Genomic DNA, 14,996 nt, shown 5'->3' with positions numbered 1-14,996 from the left:
ATTGCAACCTGCAGCCTTCATTGTAACAGTCACGACTGCGGCTGCTTTTTGGTTTGATGCTCTGGAAGAGTCTCTTAGAACTGAGACCTCCTTAGAGGAAATACAGGACAGAATAAAGGCCCTTAAGCTGGCTAATTCTTTTATTACGGATGCTTCCTTTCAGATCACCAAATTAGCGGCTAAGAGTTCGGGATTCTCCATCTTAGCACGAAGAGCTTTATGGTTAAAATGTTGGTCTGCAGATGTGTCCTCTAAATCCAAGCTTTTGGCTATTCCTTTCAAGGGAAAGACCCTATTCGGTTCTGACTTGAAAGAAATCATTTCTGATATTACGGGAGGTAAGGGTCATCTCCTCCCTCATGACAAAACATCTAAGCAAAGGGGATGACAGAGTAATTTTCGTTCCTTTCGTAATTTCAAAGGAGTCCCCCCCTTCCTCTTCCGATAAACAGGAAGGGAATTATTCATAAACCAAGCCCACCTGGAGACCCAACCAGGCTTGGAACAAGGGTAAACAAACCAAGAAGCCCGCTGCTGCTCCCAAGACAGCATGAATGGGTGGCCCCCCGATCCGGGACCGGATCTAGTAGGGGGCAGACTTTCTCTCTTTGTCCAGGCTTGGATAAGAGACGTTCAAGATCCCTGGACACTAGAAATCGTGTCTCAAGGGTATCAGTTGGAGTTAAAGAATTCCTTCCCCAGAGGAAGGTTTCTTCTTTCACTATTGTCTGTAGACCAGATAAAAAGAGAGGCGTTCTTACGTTGTGTAAAAGAACTCTCCACTATGGGAGTAATTTGTCCCGTTCCAATACAGGAACAGGGGCAGGGGTTTTACTCAGATCTTTTTGTGGTTCCCAAAAAAGAGGGAACGTTCCGACCCATTTTAGATCTCAAGAGTCTAAACAAGTTTCTCAGAGTTCCATCCTTCAAGATGGAGACTATTCGGACAATTCATTGATCCAGGAGGGTCAATATATGACTACCGTGGACTTAAAGGATGCATATCTTCATATTCCTATCCACAGAGATCATCACAAGTTCCTGAGGTTTGCCTTTCTGGACAAACATTTTCAGTTTGTGGCACTTCCTTTTGGGCTGGCCACGGCACCCAGAATCTTCACAAAGGTTATAGGGTCTCTGCTGGGGGTTCTCAGGCCGCGGGGCATTGCAGTGGCGCCTTATCTGGACAATATTCTGATCCAGGCGTCGTCTTATCAGCTAACAAAGTCTCATACCGACATTGTTCTCTCCTTTCTAAGGACTCGCGGGTGGAAGGTGAATCTAGAAAAGAATTCACTAATTCCACAGACAAGGGTTCCTTTTCTGGGAACTCTAATAGACTCTCTATCCATGAAAATCTTTTTGACGGAAGTCAGAAAGTTAAAGATTCTGAATACATGCAGGTCCCTTCTGTCCAGTCCTCGGCCATCAGTGGCTCAGTGCATGGAGGTAATTGGATTGATGGTGGCTGCAATGGACATCATTCCGTTTGCTTGTTTTCATCTCAGACCTCTACAACTGAGCATGCTCAGACAATGGAATGGTGATTATGCAAATTTGTCTCCTCAGATAGATCTAGATAAGGAGACGAGGGACTCTCTTCTTTGGTGGTTGTCATCGGATCATCTGTCCCAAGGGACGTGCTTCCGCAGACCCTCATGGGTGATAGTGACAACGGACGCCAGCCTACTAGGATGGGGTGCAGTTTGGAATTCCCTGATGGCTCAGGGTGTGTGGGCTCAGGGTGTGTGGACTCGGTCGGAATCTATACTTCCCATCAATATTCTGGAGTTGAGAGCAATATTCAATGCGCTTCAGGCTTGGCCTCAGTTGGCTTCAGCCAAATTCATCCGATTTCAGTCTGACAACACGACTGTGGCCTACATCAATCATCGGGGAGGAACAAGGAGTTCCTTAGCAATGACAGAAGTATCCAAGATAATTTGGTGGGTGGAAGCTCACTCTTATCTGTCAGCAATCTACATCCCAGAAGTGGACAACTGGGAAGCAGATTTTTTGAGCAGACAGACGTTTCATCCGGGGGAATGGGAACTCCATCCGGAGGTCTTTGCCAACTTGATTCTCAGATGGGGCAGACCAGAGCTGGAGCTTATGGCATCTCGTCAGAATGCCAAGCTCCCGAGATACGGATCCAGGTCCAGGGATCCTCAGGGCGAACTGATAGATGCCTTGGCAGTGCCTTGGCAGTGCCTTGGTCGTTCAACCTAGCTTATGTGTTTCTGCCGTTTGCTCGCCTTCCCCGGGTGATTGATCGAGTCAAACAGGAGAGGGCTATGGTGATTCTCATTGCTCCTGCGTGGCCTTGCAGGACTTGGTATGCCGATTTGGTGGACATGTCCTCTCTGCCGCCTTCTCATTCAGGGACCCTTACATCATCCGAATCTAATTTCTCTGCAGCTGACTGCTTGGAGATTGAACGCTTGATTTTATCTAAGCGAGGGTTCTCTGATTCGGTCATTGATGCCTTAATTCAGGCACGTAAGCCTGCTACTAGAAAGATTTACCATAAGATATGGCGTAAATATCTTTATTGGTGCAAATCCAAGGGCTACTCATGGAGTAAGATTAGGATTCCTAGGATTTTATCTTTTCTCCAAGAAGGATTGGAGAAAGGGTTGTCAGCAAGATTTCTGCTTTATCTATTTTGCTACACAAACGTCTGGCAGATATTCCAGATGTTCAATCTTTTATCAGACTCTGACTAGAATCAGGCCTGTGTTTAAACCTATTGTTCCTCCTTGGAGTTTGAATTTAGTTCTTAAGGTTCTTCAAGGGGTTCCGTTTGAACCTATGCATTCCATAGATATTAAATTGTTATCTTGGAAAGTTTTATTTTTGGTTGCTATTTCTTCTGCTAGCAGAGTTTCTGAGCTTTTGGCATTACAATGTGATTCTCCTTACCTTATTTTTCATTCCGATAAGGTGGTTTCCAACAAAAATATTACTCAGGAAATTATTGTTCCTTCATTGTGTCCTAATCCTTCTTCTAAGAAGGAGCGTCTATTACATAACTTGGACGTGGTCCGTGCCCTGAAGTTTTACTTGCAGGTGACTACAGAATTTCGTCAATCATCCTCATTTGTGTTTTTTTTTCTGGAAAATGTAGGGGCCAGAAAGCTACGGCTACCTCTCTTTCTTTTTGGCTGAAGAGTATCATCCGTTTTGCATATGAAACTGCTGGACAGCAGCCTCCTGAAAGAATTACGGCTCATTCTACTAGGGCTGTGGCTTCCTCATGGGCATTTAAAAACGATGCTTCTGTTGAACAGATTTGCAAGGCTGCAACTTGGTCGTCTCTTCACACTTTTTCCAAATTTTACAAATTTGATACTTTTGCCTCGTCAGAGGCTGTTTTTGGGAGAAAGGTTAAACCGATTGCTCCTCCTTGGAGTTTGAATTTAGTTCTTAATGTTCTTCAAGGGGTTCCGTTTGAACCTATGCATTCCATAGATATTAAGTTGTTATCTTGGAAAGTTTTATTTTTGGTTGCTATTTTATTCTGCTCACAGAGTTTCTGAGCTTTCGGCATTACAATGTGATTCTCCTTATCTAATTTTCCATGCAGATAAGGTAGTGTTGCGTACCAAACCTGGTTTTCTTCCTAAGGTTGTTTCAAATAAAAATATTAGTCAGGAAATTGTTGTTCTTTCTTTGTGTCCTAACCCTTCTTCTAAAAAGGAGCGACTGTTACATAATTTGGACGTGGTCTGTGCCTTGAAGTTTTACTTACAGGTGACTAAGGAGTTTCGTCAATCTTCTTCCCTGTTCGTTTGTTTTTCTGGGAAGCGTAGAGGTCAGAAAGCTATGGCTACCTCTTTCTTTTTGGCTGAAGAGTATCATTCGTTTTGCATATGAGACTGCTGGACAGCAGGCTCCTGAACGTATTACGGCTAATTCCAATAGGGCTGTGGCTTCCTCATGGGCATTTAAACATGATGCTTCTGTGGAACAGATTTGCAAAGCTGCGACTTGGTCTTCTCTTCACACTTTTTAATTTTTTTATAAATTTGATACTTTTGCCTCATCCGAGGCTGTTTTTGGGAGAAAAGTTCATCGAGCAGTGGTGCCTTCCGCTCCCTGTCTTGTCCCTCCCGTTTCATCCGTGTACTATAGCTTTGGTATTGTATCCCACAAGTAAGGATGAAATCTGTGGACTCATTGTATCTTGTAAAAGAAAAGGGAAATTTATTCTTACCTGATAAATTTGTTTCTTTTACGATACGATGAGTCCACTGCCCTCCCTGTTGTTATGAGAGAGGTCTTTATTTTTGTTAAACTTCAGTCACCTCTGCTCCTTGGCTTTTCCTTTCTCTTCCTAACTTCTGTTGAATGACTGGGTTGGGAGGGAAGGGAGGAGCTATTTATGCAGCTCTGCTGTGGAGCTCTTTGCCTCCTCCTGCTGACCAGGAGGCGATATCCCACAAGTATGGATGAAATCCGTGGACTTGTATCATAAAAAATCAAATTTATCAGGTAAGAATAAATTTCCCTTTTCATTAGGTGGGAGTCCTCTTCCCACTGGGAGTGATATCTCCAGTTCAGGAACAGGGTCTGAGATTTATTTCAATCTGGTTGTGGTTCCAAAAAAGGGAGGGAACCTTCATACTTATTTTAGTTTTCTACAATCTAAAACATTACCGTCCTTCTAGGTGGGATCTATGCGTGCTATCCTTCCTTTGATCCAGGAGGATCAATTTTTTACAAGTTTAAAGGACGGGTATCTGCATGTTCCCATCTATGGGATCATCGCAAGTTCCTATGGTTTGCCTTTCTGGACAAATATTTCTAGTTTGGTGCTCTTCTTTAGTCTTGCCACAGTTTTCAGAATTTTCATGGTGCATTGCAGCACCATATTTAGATGACATCCTAGTCCAGGCGACTTTGTTACAACAAACAGGTTCGCTCTCGGACATGAGTTATCTTTCCTGCGTTCTCACGAGTGGAAGGTAATTCGAAGGGTTCCTGAGTCTTAAGTTTAAGGTAATTTCTGGAACCTATGTTAGATTCTCTATCAATGAGGCCTTTTCTGATAGAAGTCAGGAAGTTAAGGATTATTGATACTTGTCTTGTTCTTCAGCACTCTCTTTAGACACTCAGTGAATGGAGGTATTCGGGCTGATGGCGACAATGGGCATCATCCCCTTTGTTCGGTTCCATTTCAGTCTATCTGAAGTCAATCATGATCAGGCAATGGAGCGGAGATTATACGGATTTGTCTCTGCGAATACTGGATCAGGAGACAAAGGATTCTCTTTCATGGTGGTTATCTCTGGATCATCTTCCCCGGGAACCTGCTCTCGCAGACCTTCTTGGATGATTGTGACAACTGACACCAGCCTTCTAGGGTGAGGAGTTGTGTGGAGTTCCTTAAAGTTTCTGAGAGTTTGGACTCACTCTGAGTCTGTTCTTCCTCTAATCTTTCTGGAGCTGTGAGTGATCTTCAATGCTCTTCTGGTCTGGCCTCAGTTAGCCTCGGCCCAGTTTATTAGGTTCCAGTTGGACATCATTTCTTCAGTGGCTTACATCAATCATCAGGGAGGAATGTGGAGTTTCTCTGAGTTGACAGAAGTAACCAAAATGTTCCAGTGTTGTCTATTGGTGATCCATATCCCAGGGTGGACGTCTGGGAGGCGGATTTTCTGAGCAGGCAGACTTTTCATCCAGGGGAGTGGGAACTCCATCCGGAAGTGTTTTCCAATCTGATTCTCAAGTGGGGTCAGCCGGCATTGGATCTCATGACATTTCGTCAGAATGCCAAGCTACCGAGATACGAGTCGAGGTCCAGGGACCCCCAGACGGAACTGATAGATGCTCTGGCGGTCCCTTGGACCTTCAGTCTAGCGTACCTATTGTCTCTGTTTGCTCTTCCTTGGGTAATTGTTCTAATCAAGCAGGAGAGGGGTTCGGTGATCCTCGTGGCATCAGCCGGGCCTCACAGGATTTGATATGTGGATCTGGTGGAGATGGCATCTCTATCTCCTTGGAGACTTCTGTTGAGGAAGGGCCTTCTTATTCAGGGGTCCTTCCTTGACCCAATTCTAGATTTTCTGAATCCGACTGCTTGGAGATTGAATGCTTAATTTCTTTTACAAGATACGACGAGTCCACGGATTTCATCCTTACTTATGGGATATCGCCTCCTGGTCAGCAGGAGGAGGTAAAGAGCACCACAGCAGAGCAGTATATATAGCTCCTCCCTTCCCTCCCACTCCAGCCATCCTCTTTGCCTGTGTTAGTGATAGGAAGAGGTAAAGTGAGGTGTTAGTTTAGATTCTTCAATCAAGAGTTTATTATTTTTAAATGGTACCAGTGTGTGCTTTTTATCTCAGGGCTAGAGCTACAGGCTTTTCAGCAATGGACTGCGGAGACTTTCATTCTTTCTGTGGCTCCCATATTGTTTGCTGCCCTGCTGATGATCTTAGCAGATATTATCTAAGACCCTGTTTGTCCCCACAGATCTGCTGGAGGTGAGGAAAAGAACATCTTCATTGTGTGGGACAGCCTCATACTGTGTTCAGCATTAAGGTATGTACAATCATTTTCTTCTGGGGAGACTGAAGTATCTCAGAACAGACTGGCACTTATTTCCTATACCGGGAAGGGGTAATCAGTTTGCTCAGGGTAAGATTGTGTGCATGGGTATCCCCTCTTTATTAGGTGAAGTTCAGCAGGTGCTATCAGTGCCCTAATAAAGGATTAACCCAGTAGATGTGTTTAAATTGTGGGCTTGACGCTGAGAAATTGTGGCAGCTAAGTGTCCTAACCTTAACTTTTACTACACTAATGGTTGGACAGGGGAGTGTGTTTTTGTTTTGAGGGGGCACATTGGCACGATACTCTTAACTAATAGATTGCATGGATTCCAACATTTTTATTTCCCATGCGGTTCTTACTGTTGCCGGGGACTTAATTCCGCCCACGATGGGCGGGGCTTAGCGTTTCGCATGCTTAGACGCACAGTTGCTATCCGGATCCTGAGTTTTGGCAGCATGTCTCTGGGCTCCTGTGTGGCCTAAGTCAGCTTGTGTTTGCAATCTCACAAGCGGTCTTAGGAGTGCCGTTCACGGAGGTCTATTCAGTGACTCATGGGGACAGGTAGGTGCCGCAGCAGAGCTGTGGCGAGGTGCAAGTGTTTAATTTAGTCCCCTAGGCGTTATACATAATTAGACTGTACAGAATACAGGAAAATCTTCTAAAAGTCTTATGGTGCTTCCCTGTTATTGCAGGTTTATTGCGGAGCAGTAAAAACCTATACAGCTTTAATTTTTAAAGACAGTACACTCGTTTTTCAGCAAATTTTATAAAAGTGTTTGCTTTTTATTTTTAATCACATTTAAAAAGACCAATATTGCTATTGCTTGTTTTTGTCATGCCTGACCTTCAGGAAAGTACATGTTCTATGTGTTTAGATGCCAATGTGGAACCCCCTATTCCTTTTTGTCCCTCATGTACTGAGAGGGCTTTACAGTTTAAAGAACAAATTTTCTTTAATGCAAGTATATCTAAGGATGTTTCTCAGCCTGATGAGACTCAGGGTATGCCGCAACTTTCTCCTCAAGCCTCACAACCTTTAACGCCCGCTCAAGCGATGCCGTGTTCTTCAACTGCGTCCACTTCATTCACTCTGCAGGATATGGCTGCAGTTATGTCATCCACTCTTTCAGAAGTTTTATCTAAGTTGCCAGCTTTACAAGGCAAACGCAGTAGGACAGAGGCCCATGTGGTCCCTGCGACTTCTGATGCTTTGATGGCTATCTCTGATGTACCCTCCCAGGGCTCTGAATTGGGGGGTAGGGAGGCCCTGTCTGAGGGGGAACTGTCTGACTCAGGAAGTGCATTGCCCCCGACAGATTCGGATGTCATGTCCTTCAGGTTTAAGCTTGAACACCTCCGTCTTTTGCTGCGAATAATTGGTATTCCAAAATGATAAGCTATATTCAGGAATCGAAACATCAAAAATTATAAAATAAGATTCCACACGGTGATCAGTTGTCTAGTTGATCACCTACCTGTCCGAACGCATCATATATACTTTGAAATTAAAACAATAGTGATTGGTTAAAGGCTAGACCACAGCTCGCTTTCCATCTCACTGACAGTATGCTAAATAATAATGCTTATTAGATTCAGTCTAACACTTGATAGAACCATTGTATATAAGCAAACAGAAATACTGATATTACAATATATTATGAAATTTTAGCATCTGTTCGTATGCTGTCATTTTACTTAACAAACCGTCTTACAATCATTCAAAGGCACGCTGTATTCCTTAATGTGTCCGTTTACAAAGCATATTTTAATTATCTACTTTGAAGACTATGATCCCAATTCTGCCAATTCGGTAAGATATAATAATTTCCTATGAAGCATTGTTATGTTACGATATAAAGCAATTCATAACTCTTAATGCTTTGTTTATAACTTGCAGTGATCATCCAATTGCTACTATACAACACACACACCCCCTGTTTATTGAGTAGTGACTGGTCAATGAGTAAAAGTATACACGCCCCCCTACTCACACCCCCTCATTACGCAACGTAACTCCGGATGTCACAGTCTATTCTTATTACAGACTGACTTAGCAGCGAATCAGATCTATCTAAACCAAGAGGGACAACGAATCAGGGGCATGAGGTGGGACAACTACCCACATAAATAACGCTGAGTAGCAGCGGCCCGCACCCCCTCTGAGGAAGCGTTCTGTGAAACGTGCGTCAGGGGTCCAGCAGGAGAAGCTAGTTCTCTCCTGTCTGTCGCTTTTTAACAGCTTACCTAAGTTAAAAAAGAACTATTATCTTTATGAATATTTGTTGATTCCTGGTGCCTACCATTTACCTTAAAATATAATAACTTAAAAGTAATTCAGCCCTCGGATTGTAAGGGCTTAGCTTATCTTACATTATATTGTTGTGGGCATCAGGATAAATATACACATTATTGCTTATCATATTAATCCTATATGACTGGGTTTAAGTGTTTTTAACTCTTTCAGGCTACTACTGTGTGAATGTTTGTTCCTAGTTGTAAGAATAAAGATTTAAAGTATGAATGATATGGAACATTTTAATAGATAGAGTAATCCTACATCTACATGAATAATTGGAGTTAGAGAATTTATTACTTCTGTGGTATTCTTTTCTATCAATCCTAAATGTATCTCTTTGTACAATTAGTATCCCTAGTTGTTTAGTTCTGCTCTCTAAGAATCCACAATAGATACGTACCTTAACTGTTATAAGTGACTACAAAGTACTGGTATATTACATACCCCTTTTGATTTATATAATAGGTACAATATCTATCATTTACTAACTCCTACCAATCCCCCATTACATTGCAAAGTTTTGCTGCGAGAGGTTTTGGTGACTCTGGACGACTGTGAAATTGAGTAAGATGGACAGATACTTAGAGGTCCCTTCTTATTCCGATATTTTTCCGTTACCTAAGAGAATTTCGGAAATTATTGCTAGGGAATGGGAAAAACCGGGTATCCCGTTCTCCCCTTCCCCTATTTTTAAGAAAATGTACCCTATAGCTGACACCATTCGGGATTCTTGGCAGACGGTCCCTAAGGTGGAGGGAGCTATCTCTACCCTGGCAAAGCGTACGACTATCCCTATCGAGGACAGTTGTGCTTTCAAAGACCCCATGGATAAGAAGGTGGAGGGTCTTTTCAAAAAAACTCTTCATCAAGGGTTTTCATTGCAACCGGCGGCCTGTATTGTAACCGTCACGACTGCAGCTGCTTTTTGGTTTGACGCTCTAGAAGAGTCTCTTAGGACTGAGACTTCTTTAGAGGAAATACAGGATAGAATTAAGGCCCTTACGCTGACTAATTCCTTTATTACGGATGCCTCCTTTCAGATCACCAAATTGGCGGCTAAAAGTTTGGGATTCTCCATCTTAGCACAAAGAGCCTTATGGTTAAAATCTTGGTCTGCGGATGTGTCCTCTAAATCCAAGCTTTTGGCTATTCCTTTCAAGGGAAAGACCCTATTCGGGCCTAACTTGAAATAAATCATTTCTGACATTATGGAGGTAATGGTCATTTCCTCCCTCAAGACAAAACATCTATGCAAAGGGGCCGACAGGGTAATTTTCTTTCCCTTTTGAAATTTCAAGGGAGTCCCCTCTTCCTCTTCTGCTAAACAGGAAGGTAATTATTCACAAGCCAAGCCCACCTGGAGACCCAACCAGGCTTGGAACAAGGGTAAACAACCAAAGAAGCCTGTTGCTGCTACTAAGACAGCATGAAGGGGCGGCCCCCGATCCGGGACTGGATCTAGTAGGGGGCAGACTTTCTCTCTTTGTCCAGGCTTGGATAAGAGACGTTCAGAAATAGTGTCTCAAGGGTATCAGTTGGAGTTAAAAAATTCCTTCCCAAGGGGAAGGTTTCTTCTTTCACGGTTGTCTGTAGACCAGATAAAAAGAGAGGCATTCTTACGTTGTGTAAAAGACCTCTCCTCTATGGGAGTAATTTGTCCTGTTCCAATACAAGAACAGGGGCAGGGGTTTTACTCAAATCTTTTTGTTGTTTCCAAAAAAGAGGGAACGTTCCAACCCATTTTAGATCTCAAGAGTCTAAACAAGTTTCTCAGAGTTCCATCCTTCAAGATGGAGACTATTCGGACAATTCTTCCATTGATCCAGGAGGGTCAATATATGACTACCGTGGACTTAAAGGATGCATATCTTCATATTCCTATCCACAGAGATCATGACAAGTTCCTGAGGTTTGCCTTTCTGGACAAACATTTTCAGTTCGTGGCCCTTCCTTTCGGGCTGGCCACGGCACCCAGAATTTTCACAAAGGTTCTAGGGTCTCTGCTGGCGGTTCTCAGGCCGCGGGGCATTGCAGTGGCACCTTATCTGGACGATATTCTGATCCAGGCGTTGTCTTATCAGCTGACAAAGTCTCATACCGACATTGTTCTATCCTTTCTAAGGACTCACGGGTGGAAGGTGAATCTAGAAAAGAGTTCACTAATTCCACAGACAAGGGTTCCTTTCCTGGGAACTCTAATCGACTCTCTATCCATGAAAATCTTTTTCACGGAAGTCAGAAAGTTAAAGATTCTGAATACATGCTGATCCCTTCAGTCCAATTCTCGGCCATCAGTGGCTCAGTGCATGGAGGCAATTGGATTGATGGTGGCTGCAATGGACATCATTCCGTTTGCTTGTTTTCATCTCAGACCTCTACAACTGAGCATGCTCAGACAATGGAATGGAGATTATGCAAATTTGTCTCCTCAAATAGATCTGGATCAGGAGACAAGGGACTCTCTTCTTTGGTGGTTGTCGCCGGATCATATGTCCCAAGGGACGTGCTTCCGCAGACCCTCATGGGTTATAGTGACAACGGACCCCAGCCTAATAGGATGGGGTTCAGTCTGGAATTCCCTGAAGGCTCAGGGTATGTGGACTCGGTCGGAGTCTCTACTTCCCATCAATATTCTGGAGTTGAGAGCAATATTCAATGTGCTTCAGGCTTGGCCTCAGTTGGCTTCTGACAAATTCATCAGATTTCAGTCGGACAACATCACGACTGTGGCTTACATCAATCATCAGGGAGGAACAAGGAGTTCCTTAGCGATGACAGAAGTATCCAAGATAATTTAGTGGGCGAAAGCTCACTCTTGTTATCTGTTAGCAATCTACATCCCAGGAGTGGACAACTGGGAAGCGGATTTTTTGGGCAGACAGACATTTCATCCGGGGTAATGGGAACTCCATCCGGAGGTCTTTGCCAACCTAATTCTCAGATGGGGCAGGCCGGAGCTGGATCTTATTGTGTCTCATCAGAATGCCAAGCTTCCGAGATACGGATCCAGGTCCAGGGATCCTCAGGCCGAACTGATAGATGCCTTGGCAGTGCCTTGGTCGTTCAACCTAGCTTATGTGTTCCCACCGGACTTGGTATGCCGATCTGGTGGACATGTCCTCTCTGCCACCGTGGAAGCTTCCATTGAGGCAGGACCTTCTCATTCAGAGACCCTTCCATCATCAGAATCTAATTTCTCTGCAGCTGACTGCTTGGAGATTGAACGCTTGATTTTATCTAAGCGAGGGTTCTCTGATTCGGTCATTGATACCTTGATCCAGGCACGTAAGCCTGTTACTAGAAAAATTTACCATAAGATATGGCATAAATATCTTTATTGGTGCGAATCCAAGGGCTACTCATGGAGTAAGATTAGGATTCCTAGGATTTTATCTTTTCTCCAAGAAGCATTGGAGAAAGGGTTGTCAGCAAGTTCTTTAAAGGGACAGATTTCTGCCATATCTATTTTGCTACACAAACGTCTGGCAGATGTTCCGGATGTTCAATCTTTTTGTCAGGCTCTGACTAGAATCAGGCCTGTGTTTAGACCAATTACTCCTCCTTGGAGTTTAAATTTAGTTCTTAATGTTCTTCAAGGGGTTCCGTTTGAACCTATGCATTCCATAGATATTAAGTTGTTATCTTGGAAAGTTTTATTTTTGGTTGCTATTTCTTCTGCTCGCAGAGTTTCTGAGCTTTCGGCATTACAATTCTCCTTACCTTATTTTTCATTCCAATAAGGTAGTGTTATGTACCAAACCTGGTTTTCTTCCTAAGGTTGTTTCCAACAAGAATATTAATCAGGAAATTATTGTTCCTTCACTGTGTCCTAATCCTTCTTCTAAGAAGGAGCGTCTGTTACATAATTTGGACGTAGTCCGTGCCCTGAAGTTTTACTTGCAGGCGACTAAGGAATTTCGTCAATCATCTTCATTATTTGTTGTTTTTTTCTGGGAAACGTAGGGGTCAGTAAGCTACGGCTACCTCTTTCTTTTTGGCTGAAGAGTATCATCCATTTTGCATATGAGACTGCTGGACAGCAGCCTCCTGAACGAATTACGGCTCATTCCACTAGGGCTGTGGCTTCCTCATGGGCATTTAAAAATGATGCTTCTGTTGAACAGATTTGCAAGGCTGCAACTTGGTCGTCTCTTCACACTTTTTCCAAATTTTACAAATTTGATTCTTTTGCCTCGTCTGAGGCTGTTTTTGGGAGAAAGGTTCTTCAAGCAGTGGTGCCTTCCGTTTAGGTTCCTGTCTTGTCCCTCCCTTTCATCCGTGTCCTATAGCTTTGGTATTGTATCCCATAAGTAAGTATGAAATCAGTGGACTCGTCGTATCTTGTAAAAGAAAAGGAAATTTATGCTTACCTTATAAAAAACAGGGTGGGCCGTGGACTTGTCGTATCGTAAAAGAAATACATTTATAAGACAGGTCTTTATTTTTGTTAAACTTCAGTCACCTCTGCACCTTGGCTTTTCCTTTCTCTTCCTAACTTCGGTCGAATGACTGGAGTGGGAGGGAAGGGAGGAGCTATTTATGCAGCTCTGCTGTGGTGCTCTTTGCCTCCTCCTGCTGACCAGGAGGCGATATCCCATAAGTAAGGATGAAATCCGTGGACTCGTCGTATCGTAAAAGAAATATATTTATCAGGTAAGCAAACATTTCCTTTTTATCTAAGTGGGAATTTTATGATTCGGTCACAGATACCATGATCCAGGTTCGTAAGCTTGTAACTAGAAGGATTTTCCATTTGGCATTAATATCTCTATTGGTGCGAATCCAAGGGCTACTCATGGAGTAGAGTTAGGATTCCTAGTATTTTGTTCTTCTCCAAGAGGGTTTGGAGAAGGGCTTATCGACAAGCTCCCTAAAGGGTCAATTTTTGTCCTTATCTATTTTGTTACACAAATGTCTGGTGGATGGCCCAGTAGTACATTCTTTTTGTCAGGCTTTGGTCAGGATCAGGCCGGTGTTCAAACCAATTACTCCTCCTTGGAGTTTTGATTTAGTTCTCAAAGTTCTTTAAAGGGCTCTTTTTGAGCCTAGGCATTCCTTAGATATTAAGTTGTTATCTTGGAAAGTTTTATATCTTGTTGCAGAGTGTCAGAGCTCTCGGCATTGCAGTAATGAGTCCCCTTGCCTTATATTTCATTGTGATAAGGTATTTTTACGTACTAAATTAGGATTTCTTCCTAAGGTTGTTTCTGATCGGAACATTAACCAGGAGATTGTTGTTCCTTCCTTGGGTCCTACTCCTCCTTCTCAGAAGGAACGATTTCTGCACAATTTGGATGTGGTCCGTGCTTTAAGGTTTTACCTGCAGGCGACTAAGGATTTTCGTCAGTCTTCTTCTTTGTTTGTGTTTTTCTCAGGACGACGTAAGGGACAGAAAGCTACGGCTACCTCTCCTTCTTTTTGGCTGAAGAGTAGCATATGTTTTGCATATGAGACTGCTGGACAGCAGCCTCCAGAGAGAGTTACGGCTCATTCCACAAGGGCTGTTGCTTCCTCATGGGAGTTCAAAAATGATGCTTCTGTGGAACAGATTTGCAAGGCTGTAACTTGGTCTTCTCTTCACGCTTTTTCAATGTTTTACAGATTTGATACTTTTGCCTCGGCTGAGGCTGTTTTTGGGAGAAAGGTTCTTCATGCAGTGGTGCCTTCCATTTAGGTTCCCTGTCTTGTCCCTCCCGTATCATCTGTGTACTCTTGCTTGGGTATTGAATCCTAATAGTAATTAAGATGATCTGTGGACTCATCGTGTCTTAAAAAAGTAAGAAAATTTATGCTTACCTGATAAATTTATTTCTTTTTTGACACGATGAGTCCACGGCCCGCCCTGTTCTTGTAAGACAGGTTGTGGTTATTGTAAACTTCAGATACCTCTGCACCTTGGCTTTTACTTTCTTTCCTTAACTTCGGTCAAATGACTGGAGTGGGAGGGAAGGGAGGAGCTATTTAACAGCTCTGCTGTGGTGCTCTTTGCCGCCTCCTACTGACCAGGAGGTGAATATCCCATTAGTAATTAAGGTGATCCGTGGACTCATCATGTCAAAAAAGAAATAAATTTATCAGGTAAGCATAAATTTTCTTTTTACAGTTTTTCACCATTAGAGGGGGTTAGCTCATGTGTGCTATATAG

At 43.2% G+C, this 14,996-nt stretch overlaps 1 protein-coding gene across 3 annotated transcripts in view; it reads left to right on the top strand.

The window, feature by feature from the left end:
- Nucleotides 1-14,996, top strand: part of LOC128655847 (zinc finger protein 300) — a 332,246-nt gene that overhangs the window by 230,963 nt on the left and 86,287 nt on the right. The window lies entirely within an intron of this gene.

The sequence above is a fragment of the Bombina bombina genome, chromosome 4 (assembly GCF_027579735.1).
Source record: "Bombina bombina isolate aBomBom1 chromosome 4, aBomBom1.pri, whole genome shotgun sequence".
Taxonomy (NCBI): Eukaryota; Metazoa; Chordata; class Amphibia; order Anura; family Bombinatoridae; genus Bombina; species Bombina bombina.
This window is presented reverse-complemented; position numbering and strand designations above follow the sequence as displayed.